Below are 26,464 nucleotides of genomic sequence, written 5' to 3' on the forward strand. Positions count from 1 at the left end.
ATAATAAAGTTTTCTGATGTTTTGTGATGCATCTCTCCAATTCTCAAACAAACATTGATAGAATTTTTGTTTGAAATAGAAGTACATATCTCTATGAGGGTTGGGAGAGTAGATGTTGTTTATGTTTTTATTTTGAGAGAGGAAGAGAGAGTATGTTGATGGGTCACTAGATTCAGAGATGGAAATTGTAAATACCTAAATACTCTTTGACTAGGTCATGTCTCATAAACTTAACACATTTAAAAACATATGTATCCATATCTAGCAGCCCCCGGTTAAAGTTTTTTTTTTAACTCTCGTTTTAATAAATAGGTCATAACTATAAGGATATGAAATATACATGAATCCTTGTTGGTACCTACTCAAAATTGAAGTTGAATGATAATAAATTATTGAAAATACTTAAATCAAGCAAAGCTGGCACTTAACATGATGTAGCCAAAATTCTTCGCAAACCAAAACATTGATCTGTCCTCTAAGTATAATGTATTCAATGCATTTGGAGTAGACCCCTTTGAAGAGTTCGAAACTGTACAGAAGTACTTTTTCAAGCATTTATTCCATCTACCAAACGCTACTCCTACCTACGCAATTCATGTGGAATCAGGTTTGCCACCCAATTATTTGCAAAATCTAAAAGCTCATTCTGGATTTTCAATTAAAGCAATGAAGAGAAGTGGAAATAGTTTACATAGGGCAGTGTTAATTAGGCTATTGCAAACAAATGTTTATCCGTTCAGAAATTGGCAACAGCTGGCGTTATCTCATGATATCGATTTATCTTTATCGGAAAATAACGTTAACGACTGACAAAATATGTTCGCAAGGGTCATAGAAATATACGACCAGTTTTTAACTAGAGCGTCCTCATCACCTTCCAGATTTATTTACCGCAATTTTAACCACCAAATGTTAACCATTGAAAGCTATTTCAACACAAAATTTTCGTCAAAAGTTATAAGCACCATATTCAGAGCCAGAGTTATTAAATTTGAATTTTATGCCACATAGAGTCGATCTTCAGCAAACATGAGAGAGTCTGAAAATATTTACCACTTCATTGCTGTATGCCCAATTCTGCAAGAAATCCGAATATTACATTTCCAAGAAAGTTTTCTGTCCGTAAATAGTCTTTAAGAAATATTAAATGGAGCTCGTGGTTGGCTCATCTTGAATAAATATTGCAATCATGCTATGACTTATCGTAATAGATTTTTGATAAATTAGTTTTTACAACAAGCCTCTATTCGATTGAAGGGTTTCAAATTATTGGTTTTAAATCAAATCTTTATGTTTCAAATAATTAAAATTGATATTCTTTTTATTTTTTTTTTTTTTGTATGTTTTAAATCATTAAAATTACTAGTTTTTATGTTGCAAATCATTAAAATTGCTCAAAAGTTTCTCGCTTTTTCATTTAAAAAATTTAAAAAAAAAATTAAAAAAATAAAAAAATTTTAAATTTAAAAAAATTAAAATTTTAAAATATAAAATTATATATAAATTTATTCCTCATATCTATGTTAATATAAACTTTTGTCTAATATTTTGCATAATATATTTATTGTAAATCTTTTTGATACATCTTGTATTTATATAATTATATTTATTTTACTGAAATGTCATTTCCATCAGACGGCAGCATTTTCATGTCCGTATTTCCAATAGAAAAAATTGTAATTTATCTAATGAATAAAGGAAGAATCTAATCTAATCTACTTAAATCAAGATTTATGATAGAAAAAAAAAATAATTAAAATTCTTTTTGAGTTTTTAGCAAGATCTATTAACGTTAGTTTATTGAAATAAATAAATAAATTTAACCTTCCGATAACAACATACCTTTTGGTTGTCCTAGGATTAAATTTTAATAAAATACTTTATGATATAATAAAAATTATTTATTTAATCAACACACTCAGAATCAGAAAATAGATAATTCATAAAAAAAATAATAATTGTCAAAAAAAACAAAGAAAGAAAAATCAAGTCTGGGGTGGTATAGCACCCCTGTTGTCATCGGAAGGTTAATACACTTACTAATTTAGCATGAAATCCTTGCCGTTTAAATCTTCAGTTAGGCAGCTGTTGATTGACATTCTTTATTTCATCAGTTGCTCAGCTGAGGGTCTCAAAACCCACTAAAGCAATCCAAAATCTATAACAAAACATATCAGTCTAGCGGTGATAGACTGATATGTGGGTGGACAAAAGTCATGGCTGCCGGCGAGGTTTAAGAGTCGCAAGAAGCTAAGTCCCCAGTTACCAGGCTACAGCCTAAACGGCTGGGCCGATCCACTTAAAACTTGGTATGTAGCAGTTTTTGGATCCTGTACAGAGGGGTTTTTCGGAATTATGTTTTGGACCAAAAATAACTGTACCTGTCATATACCAATTTTGGAAAAGTTTAATTTACTCAAAAACGGCTCCTACGATTTTGATAAAAAAATTCAAGTATAGTTTTTAGACTACGTCTACCTTTTAATGAAAAGTTTTTTTTTCTAAAATCATTTTTAACGGTACCTCCCATAGAACTATTTTTTTAAACAAAAACACTTATACTCTTTTTATATAAATCAAAAATAAATCTTTGAAAAAAAATAATTTTTGGCTTTTTAAAAATGTTTGAATTTTTTTTTTTTGAAAAATCGAATTTTTGAAAACGGGACATAGAATTTTTTTTTTTGAAATTTTATTTTTAGGTGTTGATTAATAATTGCTACAAAATGGCATACCTACCAATACCTATTATTTTCTTGTATTTATACAAAACCAAGTATGGAATTTATTTTCTTGTATAAAAAAGAATTTTTAGAAAAAAATTTTCGAAAATCGTCAGAACCGTTTTAAAAAAATAATTTATAAATGAAAATTTCCTAACATTAAAAAAAAAATGGTATGCTATTTTGAAAAAATAATTAATTTGAAACAAAGGAATAAGAAGAAAAAAAAACATAAAAAGGAAATTAAAAAATTTTTCACCAACCCTTTTTCAAAAAATTGATTTTTCAAAAAAAAAAAAAATTGAATTTTTGATTATTTTTATTTTATTTTATGTTTTATTAATTTTACCATTGTTCTTATTTTTATAAATCTGTTTTATAAAAATTCTGGTTTTATTTTTTTTGCGGCCCATACAAAATAAGGCCTTGCTGTTTTGGCCCCTATCAACTATTGAGTTTAACATACCTGATTTAAGAGGTTCTCTTTATTGTTTTCGCTATAAAAAGGTGTTCACAATGCAGTGCTGTGGGATCGTAGGAAAAATTCTCTTTTGTGGGAATATGTTGACATCAAAAAGGAAAAAGGAAACCCGGCTTGTTTTGTGGTTTTCTTCTTAAACCGAAAAAAATATAGTTTCGAATACTTAAAGTGTGAGCAATATTGCCGTTCCAATTTGCTTCAACTCATTGTGTTTGAGCCTTTAGTTTTTCTTAACTTGTTCGAAATAGTAATTATTTCGGACATAAACTCGCCGCTTCGCAATAATTAATACCAATATTGGAAATAAGTCAAGCTAAATAATTTTTTTGTCTTTTTTTATTATTATCAATCAAACATGACATAACGATGTTAGAAAATGCTAAAAAAGTGAGTCATGCAATTCTGTCTGTCTGTGTGTGTCTCTATCTCGAGCTACATTTCAAACTACTGAAGCGATTTGCTTCAAACTAGATAGTTACGGGTTTTGGGTGACTGCTTAGAGGAGAACTTGAAATTTTTTTAGGACCAAAGTTAACGGTACTTGCCATATGACCGTGAATTATAGTGAACACTGCTATCTCAGTCAACCTAGTCTAAACTCGTTAGTTAATTTATTTGAATTGTACAACGAATAAATAATTTTTGTTCTCCCAACGCGCTCTGAGTGCTGTCAATCAATTGTCAAAAAAATCCGGATTGCTCGGGTTTTTATTTTGCATCATCATCTCATTTTTGTTTTGACATTTCATTTAATTGATAATTATAATAATACTATAAGAAACTACATAATTAATTTATTTGATAATATATGTAATATAATTGTATTATAAGAAACTACTTAATTAAACAAAAATCAAATGATGAAATAAAGGTCCAAGGTGTTCGATGTAAAAACCAGAGTAATTCTAATTTTTTGACAGTTGATTGATATCACTCAGAGCGCCCTAGAAGCGGGGAACAACGAACAAACCTTATTAATACGTTGTACAATTCAAATCAATAAACTAACGAGTTACGACTAGGTTGACTGTGATAGCAGTGTTCATTATTAGGTCACAGCCTGAGAGAGCAGACGTCACTTTTAATCACATCCTGAATTGTAATATGGGGTTACTAACCCCAAGTAACCATAAGTAATTGGTAATTGGATTTTTTTCGTTACGAAACGAAAACGTTTTCAGATTGATTTTTATTTGCTATAGTATTGGTGTGTATTTGTATCTGTAAACCAGGCAGCGATCGCAGTTGTCAAATATTGATTTGACCGTTGGTTTTTTTATCCGAAATTGAGCTGGACGAATAAATTATTTCACTTAAAATTTCTTCTCAAAACTATTTTAATTTTTTCTTGAAACCGAAACAAATTACACTGTGTAACACTCTAAATATACGAGAGCGGAGACCTATCACATTTTGTAGAGCTAGTCGCACTGATTACGAAACGGTATTTAAAAAGTCCCTAACACCCCCAAAATCTGGAGTTAGGGGAAAAAATTCTGGCTTCGTCAAATTTTTACCCATTCATTTTTACAAATAAAAAAAATAAAAAAAAATAATTTGAAAAAAGAAAAACTCTGATAAAATTATTTTTCAATTTTCTCAAAACCTAGAAGGTCACCTGTTCGATAAGGAATCAATTTTTTTTTCCAAGCCAATTTTCAACCGATTTTCATAAAAAATACCTCGTTCGGTTTGAAAATAAATATTATTTTAGAATGTGTTTTTAAAACAGCATGTTGTTTTGAAAATATGTACATTGTACACTGCCGCTCATCTGAATAGGTTCACATTTTAGTTCATTTTACATTTGGCCTGTCTTGGTATTTAATGCAATGGCACATCTGTTTTATGTATGTAACGAGAGAACATCTTTATGCGCTTAGTTTAGGAGAAAAAAAATTGTCTTGGGGCCTACCGTTCTTCTCACACGGTAGCTAGACCAAATCTAGTCATAAAATCAAGCACATTTTTTGGCTCATCTGAATAGGTTCAAAAGCAAAAATGTTAATAAATGATGAGTTGCATGGGTCTGTTGGACTCAAAATTGTGTCTGTCAATAAATCTGATTGTGTATAACCTGTAAGGATGAAAACGGGTCGTGAAAAATCTTTAGGCGCGGAAAAAATGTGGAAAATAAAAGAAGAATTTGAATTAGACTGAAACCAACGATGCATTGGGACAAAAACAAACACAAGTTAAAATTTAGTAAGCAGTTATTTGCGCAATATCCAAGGGTATAGAAACAACAATAAAAGTCGATGTAACTCAGTCACAACATGGGCCGATAGATGTGCAATGATCAGAATAGCATGACTTCGAGCTAAAAATTAAGCTGAAAACCGGTATAAAATGCAGTTTAACGACGGCAAAATAGGTTGTCAGAAGTGGTAAACATTTGAGGAGAACAAAACCTCGCAAAAATTATCACTTTTCAAACCACGAACAGAAACTCACCTCCAATAAAAAAAAAATTGTCGTGAAAGTCGAATTTGCTATTTCCTCATACAAAACTTTTTATCTGCAATTTCAAACAGAGTTTTTTTTTGCTATTGGAGGTGAGTTTCTGTTCGTGGTTTGTAAAGTGATAATTTTTGCGAGGTTTTGTTCTCCTCAAATGTTTACCACTTCTGAAAACCCGTTTTGCCGTCGTTAAACTGCATTTTATACCGGTTTTCAGCTTAATTTTTAGCTCGAAGTCATGCTATTCTGATCATTGCACATCTATCGGCCCATGTTGTGACTGAGTTACATCGACTTTTATTGTTGTTTCTATACCCTTGGATATTGCGCAAATAACTGCTTACTAAATTTTAACTTGTGTTTGTTTTTGTCCCAATGCATCGTTGGTTTCAGTATAATTCAAAGGCTTCTTTTATTTTCCACTAAAGATTTTTCACGACCCGTTTTCATCCTTACAGGTTATATACAATCAGATTTACTGACAGACACAATTTTGAGTCCAACAGACCCATGCAACTCATCATTTATTAACATTTTTGCTTTTGAACCTATTCAGATGAGCCAAAAAATGTGCTTGATTTTATGACTAGATTTGGTCTAGCTACCGTGTGAGAAGAACGGTAGGCCCCAAGACAATTTTTTTTTCTCCTAAACTAAGCGCATAAAGATGTTCTCTCGTTACATACATAAAAAAGATGTGCCATTGCATTAAATACCAAGATAGGCCAAATGTAAAATGAACTAAAATGTGAACCTATTCAGATGAGCGGCAGTGTACATACATATTACGGTGGGTCAAAAAAAAAATCGAAATTCGTTTTTTTTTATTTGGTACCTCGAAAACTCGATTGCTAGACACCTCTAGAATATACTCACCAAATATGAGCTCTTTATCTTAATGGGAAGGTCCTCCGCTTTTCAATTTTCTATTTTTACATCAAGCTTCTACTAAAAAAAAAATATTTTTTTTATTAATTGAATTTTTAGCCAATTTTTTAACATATTCTTGTAGAAAATTGAACGCTCTACAAAAAAGGTTAAATACACTTTTTTGAATTATCTAACCGTTTAGTAGATATTTGAGGTCCAAAAATCGAGAAAATCTTTAAAAATTGATTTTTTGTTCTTAATTTTGTAACAAATTGAAAAATTATAATAATCAAACGCGCATGACATATTCTTGTAGGAAACAGATTGCTCCACAAAAAAGGTCTTATTAACTTTTTTTATTAATCCAACCATTTGAAAGATATTCGGGGTCAAAGTTAAACAAAAATATAAAAACTTTTTTTACTTTTCAAAATTTTCTACTTCACTGAAAAGTCATTATTATTAAATTAGTAAGATGGGTTATTGTAAGGGCTTAAATGTTCTACAAAAAAGTCCTTGGCATCAAATCGGTTGCTTTAACCGTTTAGAAGATATTCGCATCCAAACCAATGCCCACTGATTTCAATAGTTTTCTTATGGTCCCTATGCATTGCGACTTGGATGCGAATATCTTCTAAACGGTTAAAGCAACCGATTTGATGCCAAGGACTTTTTTGTAGAACATTTAAGCCCTTACAATAATCCATCTTACTGATTTAATAATAATGACTTTTCAGTGAAGTAGAAAATTTTGAAAAGTAAATTTTTTGGACCCACCCTAATACATATATACCTACTTTAACCCCTTGTAGCCCCATGTGACATTTCTGTAACAAACCGAAAAAGATCGCCCAAAAGCTGTAAAAAACATATTTTTATTCTTTTAAAGCTTCTTACATAATCTTTAAGAATTGCTTTATCGAAATAATGCGCCATATTTTTAATAAATAGCACCAATAGTTTTTAATTGGCAGTTAATGTTGAAAGTTCGGCTTTTTTGGAAAACAAGCAAATTTATGTAAAAACTACGAAATTCAGAAAAAATATTTTTCGTGCATAAACTAACGGGGTTTTATTTTTGGATTTTAGGAATGCGCCTTAAAATAAATATTAGATAGCTTTTTGTTTGAATTTTTGCATTTATATACAAAAATAAATTATTTAAACTTTTTTTTTACTGCGTAAATTTCAAAATAACTAAGCAAATAATGAATTTATTGAATTTTTAAAAAATACGTGTTTTATTATAGCTAAAGCCCTTTCGATTTACATTATTAATTTTAAAATTTACGATGTTGGGTTACAAGGGGTTAAATTGATGTCAAAGTTGAGAAAATGAAAAAAAATTGAATTTTTGAACTTTGACAGCTTAAAATTTCTAGGTGGTGTAACTGAATCACATGTTTTATACATTTTTAAAAAGGTATAATTATCTTCTATCAGAAAATATATAAAAAAAAAAAATCAAAAATGGGTAAAAATTTGACAAAGCTAGAATTTTTTCAATGGGTGAAGGTCCAAAAAACCGTTTTTTGCCCCTAACTCCAGATTTTGGGGGTGTTTGGGACTTTTTAAATACCGTTTCGTAATCAGTGCGAGTAGCTGTACAAAACGTGATACAAAACGCGTATATTTTGAAACCTGATTAACACAGTGTTATTATCAAACAAAAACTTGTCAAACAGATGGATGCCAGTAACAATGCATAGTCGTGTTAGTAAAAAAGGGGTTAATCTGCCGAAAAATCCAGATCTGGAAAATTGATCTAAGATCAAAAAATAAATCAATTTTTTTGACCAAACGATGGCAAAAATTGTCAAAGTTAGTTTTTTAGTTTTTTACTTGGAATTTTGTTTTTGTATCCGAGAACTCGATCCCTTAATTCCCTAAATTTCAATTGAGTAACTTTAAACTCAAATATCCATAATTCTTCAACATCGATTTTGAGAATATTTAGCATTCATATTCAGCTTTCATTGAGTATCTTCCAAAAATCTTTTACACTGTTAGGTCATAATAAGTCTTAAAAACCATTATGTGGCTCAACATTTTAGTCGAAAGGCCAAAAATGCCATTCTTTTTTGGCCAAATTGTTAACATAATTGGCACATGGCCGTGCGTAGTTTTAAAGCCAAACATATCTCCACAAAAAAAAAAAAAATGGATCAAAAGTCTATTACATATTTGATAATTTCTACTATCCATTGACTCACTCGATTGACCTAATCCATATACTTTAACAAGCTATTCTTTTACTAGTTCTTGTTCAATTCCTGCTCTAACCAAGTTTAAAATACAAGATCCAATAGTCTTTTATAACAAAACTTCCCAAAGTCTAAGCCCCACTTATCACAAGACAATACCCACCATTCAAGATCAATCGTATATTGACACATTCATATAATAATCTTGTATCTATGCAAAGTTTATTTCGTAATTTTTGGTATGAATTTTTGTTTTATTCATGTTTATTGGCAATAAACTTCTTCGTATCACTGTCGTTTTCGTTTGTCGCGTTAGCTATATTTGATTCTCTTTGTTGTTGTGTATGTTTTTTTTTTTTTACTTTATTTATAGTCAAAAAAAAAAAACTTTCTCCACCTGCTCCACTACTTGATTGCTTCTATATACTCATGATGATCAAACCTCTGCCAGTAATTCGTGCGCATATGCTATATGTTGGAACGTATAGTGAATGGACTCACTCAACTTGTGTTGGTTGAGAAATGATTTTTTGGAAGATAGCCTCAACCCAAGAAATCAACATTGACAAGCCAGATCCAAATATCTTTTTTTTTATTTTAATTCTCTCTGGTCACTCTCTTGATTGTTTGCGCATAAAATTTTCACATGTGCACCTCTAAAGCCAGCGAAGCCCCCCTCATATAACTCTCGCCCCTCTTTTGACTGCTTCTTGAGGTTGGTCTCGCGATCTGGTTTAAACGGGCTTCGATTTTAATTTAAGCGATTTTTTTTTCAGTTTGGCAAAAGTCCGTCTTTAAACTGATTTTTTTTTGTCAAATTACTATTACGTGACCAATGGAACGCACTTTCCCATCAACAACAGAAGAAAAAAAAAAAAATAAACAAAAGAAGAAGAAGGAAGAGAAAAGAGAGTTTTTTTGGGTTCTCCATTTGTCCGTGTCGTCGTCATACATATTTCGGTTACGTATTGGTTTAATTTATTTTTTTTGAAAAACTAACATTCCAATGGAGAGACTTATGGTTAAGTTTGGTTATAAATGCGCGCAACGACAACGACGGGTGGCCAAAATTGGAATTTATTAAGCAAGACTTAGACCCACCTCTTTGCTGGAAGAACATTTAGCTGCCTCCAATGGATCCAATAGACCGATATCACTGTCACACTGACAATAAAAAAAAAAAAACCTATCCCCTCTCCGCCGATCGAATACCATTTGATCCGGAATTAATATATTTTATGATGATTGACTTATGGCTTGTCATGGTTTTTTGCGTTTCGATTCGACTATAGGTACGTTGCGCATGCGCATTTGTTTATTATGTTTCCTTTAAGTCTAAACATGTTATTGTTACTTAGTGTGAGTGATATAGTATTTTTGCATAATATAAACATTTAAATGAGCAAGACGAACCGACGCACAAGCGCACGATCTTCTCTTTTAGTGCATAAATGTACGAATATGCTCGTATATTATTCCAATTCCAACGCGGGTGGATGGGTGGATAATGGCTGACTATAGTGACTATCTGAATGCAAAACAATCGAAAGTGATTTCCTGTAATTTGGTTACGGTTTTATAAGTATTCCCCATTACCATAACACATTCAGTCGTAAGTTTTATTTTTTGGATTTGTACGAGTTTATATAGGGTAAATAAGGGCACTTGAATTTTATAGGCTTTTTGGTTTGAAGTATCCCATTCGATTAATATATTATGGGCATTTAGCCACACTCGAGTCCCACTCGTTTTTTCTTTTTCTGGTGAAGTGGTTAGACCTATTTAAAAACAAAATAAAAAGATTTAATGTTCAATCGTTCTAAATTGTTGTTAACTGATGCAGACTGAATGAAGCATTAAAGGAAACGAAGTCTGTCTGCTTTATTTCGTATACCTTACTTTTGCATTGCATCATACTGAAATATTTTTTTTTAAGTATCTTGAGAATCAATTTTTATTTTTTTTTCAAATTCCCTATCGATACTTAAATTTGATGGTATTCGTCATCATGGGAGAGTATTTTTTTTTTTTATTGTTGCTATCAACTATCAGCAGTTGTAATCTTGTTATGGAGCTATTAAATTAAATTAGTTTTTTTTTTTCTTTTTTAAAGATCTTGATTGGAAAAGACTGTCATTTCCGATAAATTTTTAAAGAAAAAAATTACTGAATTTTCTTATCAATTAACCTACCAATGCTTTGGCGAGGAAAAGTCTCTTTGGGAATTAAAAAAGTATAAAATCGATTCAAATTAAAAAGTTCTATTTTGAGGATTGACTTAACTATGTAGGTCGGTTTAGATGTTAAGGATTTAGAGATTTGGTTAGTAAAACTTTTAATTTAATTTTATTTTTACAAATCTGAATGTTTAAAAAATCAAAATGCACTTTCAAATGAAACAAGATTTTTATGAAGACTATCTTTATTCTTAACTTGTTTTGCATGTGGAAGAGCCTCTAAAAATAAAATGCACGACAAGGTCACATGTGCTTGCTAATGTGGAAAAAGTTGATCAGAATATTAAAGCTTATTATGTAACATTCATAAAAAAATATTTTTAATTTAATTTATAAGAAATTTAGTTAAAAAGGTTTTTATCTACAAATTTAATTTTGATTTACCTAATTTCTAAAATGGCAAAAAACTTTTTTCAAGATGTAGTTTTTATAAAAATAAAATTTTCATATTAAAAAAAAATGAAAAGGAAATAAAAATCAATAAAATAAAAATTTTGAATTTAAAATTAAAAAAAAAAAATATATACTTTTTTTTAAACCAAAAATTATTTGTTTGAAAATAATTCACCATTTTTAGTTTGGCTTTGCCTTTATTTTTTTACTCAAGTTTGATTATTTTTACGAATCCTGAATTTGCCATCAAGTAAAAAAGATAATATAGGCTAGATTCGAACTTAGATCTCAAGGCTACAAGTGCATTAAAAAATAAAATGCACGACTGGGGTCGCACGTACTTGCTCTTATGCTTAAAGTTACTCTAATGTTAAAGCTTTTTATTCAAGAAAATTAAGAAAAATTAAGAAATTAAAAAAAAAAATCTGTTTTTATAATTAATTAAATACCGTTTTAAATGATCTTTCACAAAAAACCAAGTATGCCAGTTTACTTCTTGTATAAAAAGGAATTTTTAGAAAAAAAATTTCGAAAATCGTTAGAGCCGTTTTGTAAAAAAATAATTTTTTATATATAAAAATCTTCTAACATTTTTCAAAAAAACAGTTGGTATGCCATTTTGAATAAATAATTTATTTACGCATAAAAACCAATTTTCAAAATTTTTCATAAACCCGTTTTCAAAAAATTGATTTTTCAAAAAAAAATTTTGAAATATTTTTTAAAAATCCAAAAATGAGTTTTTTGAAAATTGTCTAAGATTTTAATATTACCTTTACCTAAATGCTTTTGTATAAAAATTTTCGTTGAAATCGGGTTGGTCTTGAACGAGATATTCATAAATCAAAGAAACCGTTCTATGACATGTACCGTTAATAACGGTAAAAAAAATATTTTTTTTATTTCGAAAGTTGGCTCTTATTTCTAATACTATACTCAAAAATTTTAATCAAAATCGTTAGAGCCGTTTTTGAAAAAAATTAACTTTTCTATTTCCGTTATATGACAGGTACCGTTAGTTTTGGTCCTAAAATAAAAATTTAAATTTGTCCTCTAGGGAATCACCCAAAACTGTTAACTACCAAGTTTGAACAAAATCGCTCAAATAGTTTAGGCTGTAGCTCGAGGTACATACAGACAGACAGACAGACAGACAGACAGACAGACAGACAGACAGACAGACAAACATACAAACAGACTGACAGACAGACAGAATTGCCGGACCCACTTTTTTGGCATTGTCCATCATCGTAATGTCATGTAAAATTGTTATCTCGAGTTCGATTTTTTTTACGAATCCTAAACTTGCCCTATAGTACCTTTACTTTTTGGGTTTTTTAAGCTTTCAAGCAACAGAATATGATGCCAATGATCGCAAAACCCTTTTTTTTACTTGCGATATAGTAGGAAGGTACTCGAGATATTAACCAGAGATGACTTTACAATAATGGAGAATTCCAAATAAATAGGTGCTGCAATTCTGTCCATCTGTTGATTAACTATTTCTCTTTTTGTTTGTTCATAAATTATAATATGACAAGTTTGTTTCCCGCATAAAACACTTCTTCACATTTTTTCAAGGTCAAGGATGCAATAAATCCAATTATTTTCTACAAAAATACATACGTTAATTTATTGCATTGAAATGATATTTTTCATTTTCATTTGGTGTAATGCGAAACTTCAAATTGAATGGTTTCACAAAAGCCTTCCTTAGCAAGTCGCTAATTTTAATTTATGTAATTGCCATGGGTGTCGATTTCAACAAGGTGCTAAAGATTAAATGTAAAATTGTGTCCTTAAACTTTTTTGTCACACCTGGAATTTGAAGGCAAATGGATAATTTAAGAACTCACAATGCTGTCGCTTGTAAATCACCACTGGCAATTCGCCACGTTTACTTTTTGTCTGCATTTTTTTTTTTTTTCAAAACCAGCATCATATTGAGTATCGTCCAGCCTCTAGAAACCGACGACGACCACATTATGTTTGCTGTTTTCACCTGTAGCCAAAAGTGGTGTAACTACTTAAATGACTTTTTCAGTTCTTATGCCATCCAAGTTGATTTTTTTATTCTTCATTTTTTTTTTTGAGATCCCAAACGACTTTCTCCCCTTCAGCACATAAAACATAAAAAAATATCTACCGATGAGCGACCCTTATGATGTGTGCAGACTTGCCTGCGGTCTTGTGACGATGTTATGTCGGTCGGTATCTCTCTGTCTGATGGGATTCGAACACTCTTATCCTGTCATAATTCTTCCTGAGAAAATCGCATTGAATTCGACAAGAATTCCTCCAGCTTTCGTTCGTAACATTAATAAAACAAAAAAAAAACAAAAGAAAAATGATTCATTTGGTTTTTTTGTCGGTTGCTTGTTGTTGTTTCAAATTAAATCCCTTTTGGCTGCTTCTTTACTACAAAGTCCTCTTGAATTTTGTATGTAATCTGATTCCATTGGCATTGGCTTAATGCAACAAGTATTACCAGCATGTCTTGTGTGTGCAATCTACATCTTGGGCGTGAATTTATGTTTCCTTTCTTAGATAAGACAATGCATTCATCATTTTTCATGATAAAGGACGATTTTAAGGTTTTCATGAGTGATTTAAAATCAAATGTGGAATACTTTGATAAAAATAAAAAAAAATTATTGATAAAGGGCGTTTTTATTTTTAAAAGAAATTGAGTCGAAACTATCAAGGGATGTTAATTTTTGAAAGGCTAACTTCGTTGTTTTTTTTTTTAACATTTCTAAGATAATGACACTACTATGCTACTTGCCCAAAACTACAGAAAATAACCAACATTCAGTTCGAATTTTATTTTTAGAAAAGTAAAAAAGTTGAAAAATTTTGGAGATATGCATAAATGCAAGTTTATTGGAGCTAGAAAAAATCATACCTGTTGCTAGCTATACAAATAAAGTAACTTCGTTTTGACCTTGACTTTTTACCTACTCTCAAATAAAACCATTCTCGAACCACATTGATTTTATTGATTTGGAAAAAAAAAAATCCTATGCATGGCATAGGATCATTGTTATTGCCTCATTTCTTATGAAAACATTTACCATCATTAGGTTTTATTGAGTTTGTTTTCTTTCTTTTTTGTCTTCATCAACAAAAATGTTGTGTCTACACATAGAATGACCTAGTTCAACAAAAAGATGAAGATAATCCTTGTACTTTTGGTCCTTTAGTCCTCTAATTGGATTCTGACAAGAATTGTCATAGTAATATCATTTTCTCTTCTTTTTTTTTTTTTTTTGTCTGTGGAAAAACCTTTCATATGGCTTTAGTCAGATGACAGACATATTTTCGAAACAAAATTGGGTATTTCCATTCATATATACCTTTTCCAATCAATGTTTTTTCTCATTACTCAATTTTTTCAATTTGTTATGCATGATATTTTGAATGATGGAAAAGATGAAAGATTCTCAAAATGGAAGTATATCTTCAATTCTCAGAATGCATTTCTGAATTTCTAAATATGAAATTGGATTCTTCCAAATAAATAAATTAAATGGTCCACTTAACAATGAACAAACAACAAAACAAAAAATAAAATGAAGAACAACAAAAACACACATTTTTCAAAAATTAATGAAAAAAGGAACCACTTACTTAATACGCCTCTATTCATCGTATCTCATTATAATAATATGGTCGGGGTGAGTCTTTATTCATAGGAATTTTAAATAAATTAATGTCAGTGCCACTTAAGATCAAAATAACAATTCAACTGCCACATAAAACGAGACTTCCTAATGCGTGCAGAGTAGACTAAAGAGATGCATATATTTAATAAATTAGGTTCACAACAAAAGGCTTATAAATTTAAATATTTTTCAGTCATTTAAACTTTAAACCACCAGAACTGCTTCGTATACCTCTTATGCCTTGATTTCTCCAAATTCTTATGAATTAGCTTAAAAAACATCCTCCACCACACTTTTAAAAATTTAGGACTTATATAAATAGTTTGGGTTTTATTTTTATAAATTCATAAATCTAATGCATCTGTTAAACGATTGGGATGTTTTTTTTTTAGTGCTTACTTAAATGATTGATTCTAGACAAAATGTAACTACAATAATAAAAAAATGCCAAAGCAATTTTTGTAGGGCTGAACGAAGCACGGAAGACCACCGGGGGCTTAGACGACTTCCTTTTTTAAAATTATAAATAAGAAACTGGTAAAAACTTAATGGCAATAACGAAGTGTCCATCAATCTCCTCGGTTTGTTACAGAGAAATAAATTAAAATTTATTGTTTTTGAATTAAAGCTTATAAACCGAAAAACATGTTAATTCAGTTTTACTTTCCTAGTTTAAAAACTTGATTTTACCACTTAAAGTTGATAAAGCGTTCTGTCTTTGATTTATCGGTATCTCATAAACCATTTAAAAAAAAAAAATTTTCTAATAAATTTGAAAAGCCGAGAAAACAAAGCTTTATGTTTCAAACTGTTAATAGACGCATTTATTAATAAGTTTTTTTTTTTTTTTTTTGTAAAATTCTTTAAAATAACCAAATAATTGCGTTTATTTACTTTAAACTTAAATAAAACTCTGCAATGTGTTTAGTTTCACAAAGCCTTTATTAAATTTTAATCTAAAAATATTAATGAATACTTTTCTTATCAAAAAAAGATTTTACCTAAATCAAACTTTAATCATCAATGTCATATTAATGTATTGTAAATAAAATATTTAAATTACTTGTCCACATTTTTAAACCAGTAAATCAAGTTCAAATCTAATTTCGATTATTCTTGAGGTAGGTTCTTATTCTCGATGGAAAACAAAAGCTTTTAACTGACAACAAAAAATTGATAAGAAAAAAAAAAAAAATATATAAAAACATTGAACTCAAAATGTAAATATCAACAACCTACCCTATTCCCCATGTATAATTTGATTTGATAGAACAAAAACTAACAACAAAGACAACAGTCAAACGTTATGTTTGCTGATTTTACAATATGAATTAATTTAAAATAATACTGATATGAAAATATTTACAATAAGCGTAGGTTCTATAAAAAAAAAATGAATAAATTATAGCTTCCATTTTTAATAGAATCATAAGCGTCAGAAATTTTTTATCTCTGAACTTGAATAGGTAGTTAAATAAAACTTGAAATGTTCAAAAAGTGTTTAGGAGAATCGGGAACTCCTTATGTACATTGTACATTAGGGTGTCCGTTATTTCCCAAAGTGATGTTTTCGGGGAAGACACCCCCTAGATCGAAAGTTTAGGGCCTAAATAAGGGGAATCTAGCAAAAAAAATGTTTTGGAGGTCATTAACCCGTGCCTTTAGGGATACTTTCCCCATACAAATTTGTATGGGAAATTTTTAACACATACATACAATTTTTTTCTCTCGAGTTAAATCATCTATTTTTAAAATGTTTGATAATTCTGGTTGGAAAACTGGTACTTTAAAAGATCACATTCAAAATTTCCCGTTAAACAATTTTTTTATATTTTATTTCGTTTTTTGAAATTATTAGCTGTTTTCGTAGTTTTTGCTTTCACCTATCACATAATTTTAAATGCAGTTTTATTGATTTTTAATTCTTTTCAAATATTGCATTCAAAAATTTGTGTATAAATCAAAAATTTTAATTTTTTTAAATTTCTATTTGAAATTTTTGCGGTTTTTATAATAAATAAATATTGTTAAATACTTTACCCTTTCTTGTTTGCAACTTTTTTGATGTCATTTTTTATGTGAATATTTTTTAAACAAAATTCAATAGAAATATTGTAAACATATCTTTTGTAGTTCAAGAAAAATTAATTTAAACGTATAAAAACGGCAAAAATTTCCAAAATTAAAATTTTTGATTTATACACAAATTTTTGAATGCAATATTTGAAAAGAATTAAAAACCAATAAAACTGCATTTAATTATGTGATAGGTGAAAGCAAAAACTACGAAAACAGCTAATAATTTCAAAAAACGAAATAAATATAAATATATATAAAAAAATTTTTAACGGGATATTTTGAATGATCTTTTAAAGTACCAGTTTTCCAACCAGAATTATCAAACATTTTAAAAATAGATGATTTAACTCGAGAGAAAAAAAATTTTATGTATGAGTTAAAAATTTCCCATAGAAATATGTATGGGAAAAGTATGACCCTAGAGGCACGGGTTAATAACCTCCAAAAAATTTGTTTTTGCTAAATTCCCTTTATTTAGGCCCTAAACTTTCGATCTAGGGGGTGTCTCCCCCGAAAACATCACTTTGGGAAATAACGGACACCCTATTGTACATATAGGTAATTTTTTTAAGGTAATGTCAAATTCGCTAAGTGGTATCAAAAATTCTTGACTTTTTTTTTTCAATTTACCTTGGAAAAAAACTTAGGAAACAAAATTTTAGAATTATTTCTTCAGAATCTTAAAGAGGATTGAGAATTCCCTGAGATTTCAAAAACCTAAACAGAACTGAAAAATGTGATTGATTTTCGTCACGGAAAAAACCAATCGGTATCAAAAAGTATTCCTTACCAATGACATCCAAATAAAAGTGAAGTCATCCTAAAAAAAACGGTTGGTTGCCTACCTGATTGCCGTCACAAAGTGAAACCGTACATTGGCCTTCCTTCCATCAGCCTATCATAACAATATCGTTGACTCACTTACTAACCATTAAAACTTCTTCACTCGTTTTTAACAAAATATTATTTATTAACATAAATTGAGTCTTTTTTTTTTGCTTTGCAATTTACCAGTAAGGTTGCGTGTGACTAATTTTTTGACAAAAAAATATTTAAAAATTGATTAAATTAACTGAGTAAACGAAATTTGAATGTCAAGCGTAACACAAATTTACCAATCGCTATCGCCTCTGAACACGAAGGTAGGACCGATTGATGGTTAAGTTTTGTAAGTCAACATCACCAATAACAACAACAGCAACAACAACATCATAAAACTGTCAACAATCTGTTGCACTATATCTACAATCTGCATCTAAAAAGCTAAAGATTTATAATGTCATTTATCTGAACCTTGAGATATCTGATCTTAATACTTGCATGGTGGCTAACACCTATCTTGAGCTTTTGTCAACTTGCTTCAAATACGTTTTTTTTTTATGCATCTCCATTTATGTATGTTTGCGTTGTTTAAATAGTAATTCTGGTGTTAATCCAATGAAGAAGTTCAATAGTAAATATTAATAACTTGTCCCAATATCAACAACTTCATACCACATGTCCATGAATCTTTATGTGTTTTTATTACACAACACAATCATCAACAACAACTACTATAGTAGATAGTAACCATTGCCCGAGCTTAAGCATCATCATTATCATTATCATCATCATGGGAGACTAATAAAACGATGTAACCATACCAATTAACCATTTTTGCGGCGCGCGGCATTACTTTGACAGTAGCCCTAAAGTGGGCTTGCTGATGGATAAAAATGTCGTATCATGCACTCAGAGAAAATGAAAACATTCCCGGCGGAAAAAAAAGTAAAATAAACGGCAACAATTTTTTGAATAAAATTCTATTTTTAATTTTACTCCAAATGAATTAGATATTCTTCATTTTATTTATATAGTTATTTATCTAACATTTTAGCCTTGTACGCGAAATTAAATTTGTCTGTAAACTTTCAAAAATATGTTTCGAAGGAAAAAAATCGAGTATTGAGTTAACCTAGTCCATGTTTTACAATGCTTCGTTTACAGAAGTCGTCGTCGTTGCCCGAATATTGTCGTTAATGCTAAAATGCACTTTTAAGCTAGATATGTGTATAGTAATATCGAGCCCTTTTCGACGAATTATCGTAAGCGACATTGCGCTTATGTACATATGTGTAGTTGCTTTAATAGACTCGTGGCTAAAAATCTTAAGTTTAAAGAGTCTTTCAAGTTAAATACATATGTACTGTAAACATTGTATTCTAATCTCAAATAGAATTTATCATAGACTGAGGCTTACAAAAAATTGTATTTAAATTTTAAAACTAATTTCTCATCCGTTTATTTTCAAAATATGATAAGTCCAAAAGCGTTTTTATTTTTTATCTATTGAACTATCATTCCAAAAAGGAAATACCAAACGGTATTCTGTAGCTAGGAATTAGTTCCACAGGATAAATTTTTTTTTATAAATTTTGCTACTCACCACAAAAGATAAAAGAAGGTTTTTTCTCCTCGTGAAAAATTTAAAATCATGGACTTATCATGTTTTAATTCAATAATTAAGGAATTTATTTTCAATTTCAATATTTTGAAAAAAAAATCCAGATTGCATGTATTTGAGTATTTGAGTTGTTTTCAATCGCCCAATTATTTGAAAATAAGAAAAATTGTGTTTTAAGATGAATTCATACGATTGCAAGAAGTCGGCCAATTTTTTGATAGAAAATTTCCAAAAGAATGTCTGCCAATTTTTTTTTTCTGTCACTTTTGACAGATAAAATTAGATGTTTACATAGTTGAGAGAAAACTTGTGATAATTTGTTGGGAAAAATTGGACTCTTTGTAAACGATTTTTTTATGTTTGTTGAAAGTTTTCACTATAATATAAGAAACAAACATATAATTTTTACTAATTTTATTTAATAAAAAATTATTTAATTGGTTTAAATTTAACAGTTCATAGTCTTCCGTTGCTACAAAAAGGGATTTGTATTTGTTCTTTAGGGCAAGCATTTGTTTTGTGTCGAAAAAAAAAATGGGATATGAATATAATGTTGTTTATTTTAAAATAATTTCCAAAACCCGTTCTTTTATAGTTTTTTATTTTTTATAGTATCTCAAAAATGGCTCTAACAATTTCGATTAAATTAAGTGAAAGTAATGCTTTAAGTTATTCTTACGAAATTGCGTTCTTAGTTGTTTTTGGAAAGCATTAACCATTAACTTTTTTCAATAAACAAGAAAAGTTACGCATACGCCAGAGTGACTCGACCAGTAAAACCACACAAAATATAGTAAAAAAGTTAAAAAAAAATGTCGCTAACTTAATAATGAAACTTTTTCCTTTCTGTCAAAATTGTGCAAATGTGGAGTGACTTTTATAAAGAGAATATAAACTTTTTTCGTATTTTTTTATTTTATTTTATTAAAAAAATATTCAGTTTTTAATTTTCCATATGATTTAATTGTTTCAGATTTTTCAGAACCCTACTTGAAAAGTTTATACTGAGCATGGGGATGTATGGAGTGCAGGCGAAAAGTCAAACCTCCATTTTTCATTTTAATTGCAACATTTACTTAAGTTTGTATAGAATTTTTTTGATGTTCCTTTAAACACGGTTAAGTCGACGTTGATTTAACACAATTTTTTCTCTCAGTGTGTGCTGCGTTTTTTTTTTCAATCTGCATCGTGAAGACATGTTTTATGGCAACTTTCTTTATCAATTTTCATTTCATTGATATTGGTTAACCATTCCATTGGATGCAGAGCGCAACAACAACCACCACGATGATGTTAAATAAAAAAAAAAAAAAAGTTAAAACAAAAAAAGATATTACCGCCCATAAATATTTGGGTGAAGGTCATAACCAGCTTTCAATCAACCGTTTATGCATCTTTTTCAACCTTTTTTTTTTTTTGTTGTCTTCTCTGAACGATTTATGAAAATCAATCGGTTATGGAACAAGACCGTAATAAAAATTTTCTTTTACACAAAACAACAAAAAAGGGAGGCGGCACATTGTTTTTCTTTGGGTTTTTTTTTTTTTTTTTTGTTGAGTGAGTCTATCATCATCAAAAGTATCTCAATCTTTTGTCTTGCAAAAGATATTTGAAAAATCAATGTTTGATTAAATTAACATATTTAAGATATAAAAATAAAATCAATCTCATGCAAGAGCCAGTATGTGTGATGATGGGGTTTAGGTTTTTAATGGTTTGCATGTTAGTTAAATAGAAAAAAAAAACTTTAAAGAGCATTTTTTTTTATAACTTTTGTGGTTAAGCAAGTTTTTTTTTCTATATTTTATTATTTCCTCAAACAGTTTGAAAAACTTTTAAGGCAAAACCCATTACAAATATACATAATTACAACTATTTAAGATACAACATTGTGATTTTAATTGCATAGTCCAAACAACCGACGACGACGATTCTAAGCTTTCGCAGTTGAAAATATGTTTGTGGACACTTTGTGAAGACAGCAACGTGCGCCGATGATGTGTTGAATGCAAATTATTGTTATTATTTTGTAGAAAGTGTCGTATGTTTAAAGAAAACGATGAAATAGCAAAAAAATAAAAAAAAAAAGATAGAAGAAACCACGAAAAATAAAACTTTTACTTTTCAAATGACAATAAAACGTTGAGTTCGTAACAAAATATACGTTTGCTGGTGATAACAATTATTTTAATGTGAGGGGTGCTGCTTTTTTCTGCTGCACACTTGAGCTTTTTTTCTTTTTCTATTTATATTTCTTGGTTAGAGGTGTATACGAGTTAAAAAAAAAATAAAACATAAAAATTAAGTCACATACCAATGTGCCTGATGAGCCTGTTAAAATTTTTAAACGTTTCCGGGACCCATTGGACTGTGCGTATGCTTGCTTAACTGATGGGACAGATATAAGTTACCTTTTTTTTTAAATGAACTTTGGACTTTACAGTTAGTCATTTCATTTAATTGCCCCAAAACATAAAATTCCAAAGTCCTAACGAGTTGATAAAGAAAAAAATTGTAATAAATCCGCATGCTTTGATGAAGTTAAACTTTACCTTTTGAACACATGAACTTTATTTGATTAAAATCGTTCGTTTTAGTTACTTTGTTTATCTACATAGTTTCATATGGACACACTGCAACTGAACACAGCTTGTGCAAATAAATTATTATTACCTTACCTACCAGCTTGCTATTAGCCCTTTGTTCATGAAATAGAAGAACTTTTTATCGGGGTCACATTTCCAAAATATATACCTTTTGAACTTTTTTGTAACTAAGTAGATTAAGAGAGTATCAGGTGCTTTTAGTTTAAAAAAAAAATGTATAGTTTGAGTATTCTTTGTGGTTAAGAATGGTTATCATGAAGATACGAAGTACATCATTTTTGGAAGGGAAAAGTTTAACAATTGTTTTTTTTTTTTCTTTGATCAATTTAAGCAGATTGTATTTTAGTTGGAGTATACATACACCAAAAAAAAAAAACCAATATCAATTTAACATTTTTTAATTATCAAATTAACATTTTTTAAATATCAGCCAAAAATGCTCTATAAAATGTGTTTTATGATATTTAAAATGTTAAAACAACATTTTTATTATCAGGATGATATTTAAATGTCACATTTTGGAAATTTTTTTTGATATTTTACTATCATTTTTTCATATCAATTTCTCATTCCAAATTATTGAAAAATATTAAATAAAAAATTCTTAATGTGTACTAATTTAAAGGCGCTTTGTGTTTTTTCGAAGTAAAATGTATGATTTACTGAGAAAATTTGATCGGCACTAAGATTTTACTTCACATAGTTTGGGAGAAAATAACAAAACAATTATATCACCTATAATAGAAAAAATAATATCACCATTATTTTGTAAAGAATATTCTCTTTCAGTAATGTTTTGAAAAAAGAAAGAAAATTCTTAAAATAATAAAAATAATAAAAATGAAAAGGAAAGAAATAGGATTCATTATAATAAACTAAAACGTAAAATCTAGTCAACATTGATATTTTAATTGTCAAAGTGAAATTTTCACTATCCCACCTGAAATTAAAAAAATGTCAAAATGATATGATAAAATATCAAAATTGATATTTTAATTGTTGGACGACTTTTGTCACTGAAAAATGTTAATTTGATAGCTGTTATTATCAAATTTTTTTTTCGGTGTATAAGTAATATTTATTTATGTACTTAGTAATTTTTACTTCCTTGTATCCTCGTTAATAAAAACACTTGTTCCTGCGCACGGTCCCTGAGACCGAAACTCAAACTAAATTGGGGTGACCACTGACTTTAAGGCGGCGCTAAAATCCATTGTAGATTTGAGCCTCAAACAACAAGCTTCTGCTTTATTTTTGACAGCTGCTTCAAACTTTGCACTTGATTGAAGTTCCTTTCCACGTGATATAGCAGTCGTTTTACTCTTTCTAGCCAAAGCCTTACAACCCGTAGAGTTCGTTGGTGTATCTTCTTCTTAAACATATTTTGACATCTAAGGTATCGATGAGGTCTTTGTCGATCCTGGCCCCGAAACTAGGCATCCCCTATTCAGTTCGACTCTATAGGCCAGCTGCAGCTCCTAAATTAGACTTAATTTTGACTATGACTTCCTTCACTTCGCCCAAGTTGGCGGGAAAAAAAGAAAACCTTCATGGTCGACATTGAATGGTGCAATCTTCCATGGAGCGGAATTGGGTTTGTCACCGCGATTATAGAAATTGCAGAAGTGATTTTTCTAGCATTCAACATTGCTTGTAACTCCACTACAAGAATTTTTTGAGACTTTTCAATAAAAAAAATATTCTCATTTTTCATGCAAATTCATGCCCTGCTATCTTAAATTTCGATTTTTTTTTAATTGGCCTTTGATAATTAAATGCCAAACTAATTTCAATTTAGTACCCTATTTTTAGAAGATTTTTTTTATAGAAAATCTCGGAAAATGAAGTAGGTATCTACTCAATTCAAATAAGTCCAAATAAGTGCCGAAAAAATTTTGGAAAATAGGTTCTGAATTGAAATTAATCAATTCAAATTTTACTTGCGATATAGGTACTATAGGGCAAGTTTAGGATTCGTAAAAAAAATCGAACTCGAGATAACAATTTTACATGACATTACGATGATGGAGAATGCCAAAAAAGTGGGTCCGGCAATTCTGTCTGTCTGTCTGTATGTCTGTCTGTCTGTCTGTAAGAACCTCGAGCTACAGCCTAAACTACTGAAGCGATTTTCTTCAAACTTGGTAGTTAACAGTTTTGGGTGATTCCCTAGAGGAGAAATTGAATTTTTTTTTTTAGGACCAAAACTAACGGTACCTGTCATATAACGAAAACAGAAAAGTTGATTTATTTCAAAAACGGCTCTAACGATTGTGATTAAAATTTTTATGCTTACTGTTATTGATAAGAGCCGCCTTTGATAATACAAAAAATATTTTTTGTACCGTTATTAACGGTACCTACCATAGAAAGGTTTTTTGGATTTATGAATTTCTCATAAACGACAAAACAGATTTCGACCAAATTTTGAATACAGAAACGTTTTAACAATCATTTTTTAAAAAAATTTTTAATTTTTCAAAAAACACATTTTTGGATTTTTAAAAAATATTTCAAAATTTTTTTTTTGAAAAATCAATTTTTTGGAAACGGGTTAGTGAAAAATTTTGAAATTTCGTTTTTATGTGTAAATTAATTATTTATTCAAAATTGCATATCAATTTTTTTTTTTTGACAAATGTTAGGAAATTTTAATATATAAAAAATTAATTTTTTAAAAAACGGCTCTAACGATTTTCGAAATTTTTTTTCTAAAAATTCCTTTTTATACTAGAAATAAAATGGCATACTTACTTTTTTGTAAAAGAGCATTTAAAACGGTATTTAATTATTTATAAAAAAGATTTTATTTTTTTGCACCACTAACGAAATTCAGTGAAAATATCAAATTTTAATTTTTCCCTTATTTTGTTCAATTGAAAACTTTAACATTAGCGTAACTTTTACCATAAGAGCAAGTACGTGCGACCCCAGTCGTGCAATTTATTTTTTTTGAAAATGCAAAAAAAAATTCATTTTTGGAAAAAAAATTTTTTTCTGCTAACTTTAAATCAAGTTAGCAGGAAAAAATTTTTACTCAAAAGTAGTGGAGAATATAATTTAATTTTAAAGGTACTTAATTAGAACTTCATTAGGACTTGCTCTGCTAACTTGAGGGACATTAGTTACCCTGAGGCGTATAAAATGTTAAAAATAAAGTTAAGGTCTTTTAAAAATTCAACGCAAAATAATGTTTTTTGTTTTTGTAATTCAAATTAATTTTGTTTATTTTCTTATATTTTAACCAGCAGGATATTTGCTTAGAACGAAATTCTAAATCAATTAACAAATCGTTTCATCAAATAATGTGTCTTATTTTTGCAAAGATTTATTATTAAATCGATTTTTCATTTCTATTTCTATTCAATTGATTTTTCCAGACTCGCAATACTAATTTAGTAAATAGATAAATTAAGATTTTTGTTCTTTGATTATATTTAAAAATAATCCACATTTTCAAGTCCACACGCTGCTGCTGACCCAGACCCAGACCAACTGTTTGTATTACAAAATTAGAATTTTGCAAATATTTTTGCTGATGCATTCTGTGCAATAACCGCACCTTTTTGAGAAGGAAACAATAATAATGGCACTGGAGAATTATATGTATTTTTTTTTTTTTTAATTTCTTTGCTTATGAAATGTTAATCAGAAAATAGAGTAAAGAAAAATAACAATTTTCTTGGAAATACATATTTGTTAGCTAAATAATTTTTCAATTGAATTTTTGCTTTGGATACTATGTGTTTTTGTTTATGTTTGTTTAAATCATTTTTCATTGATTTAAATAGAATTTGGTGGTGTTTAAGAATTAAGAACATATTATGGGTGAGAAAAACTTATTAGAAAATTTTAAAAAATATTTGTTTACTTGTTCATTTCTAAAATGAAAAAGTAAATACAATTTGTGTACTTTTTTTTCTTCATTTGAATGTTTTTTTTTTTATCTATTCTCACTTAAATCCACTAAAAAATAGTATCGTTATTTTCCTCATTAATTTGAGTTTTAATTTCTTGGGAAAAATTCTTTGCTTATTTTTAAAATGCATTAGAAATAAATTATGGGAATGTTTAACAAAATTTTGTTAATTTTTTTTAAAGATAGAAATTTCCAGAAAATGTTGGAAGAATTTAAAAAACTGGACTTTAATCTAAATTTTATTTTGTTTTCAAAGCAGCTTCTTATGACCTCAATATTTCATTAAGTTGCGTGGTTTTCTTTTTAAATTATCTTTCAACCTTGCAAGAAATTAGAAAAAAAAACTGATAGAAACAAGCCACCACAATGTCTTTTGGAAAAAGA

At 29.1% G+C, this 26,464-nt stretch overlaps 1 protein-coding gene across 2 annotated transcripts in view; it reads left to right on the plus strand.

Annotated features, from left to right (window-relative positions):
* The window catches only part of LOC129917193 (3-hydroxy-3-methylglutaryl-coenzyme A reductase), an 81,488-nt gene that overhangs the window by 1,533 nt on the left and 53,491 nt on the right, over positions 1–26,464 (plus strand). The gene's annotated exons all lie outside the window — the stretch shown is intronic.

Source organism: Episyrphus balteatus, chromosome 3 (assembly GCF_945859705.1).
Source record: "Episyrphus balteatus chromosome 3, idEpiBalt1.1, whole genome shotgun sequence".
In the NCBI taxonomy this organism is placed as follows: Eukaryota; Metazoa; Arthropoda; class Insecta; order Diptera; family Syrphidae; genus Episyrphus; species Episyrphus balteatus.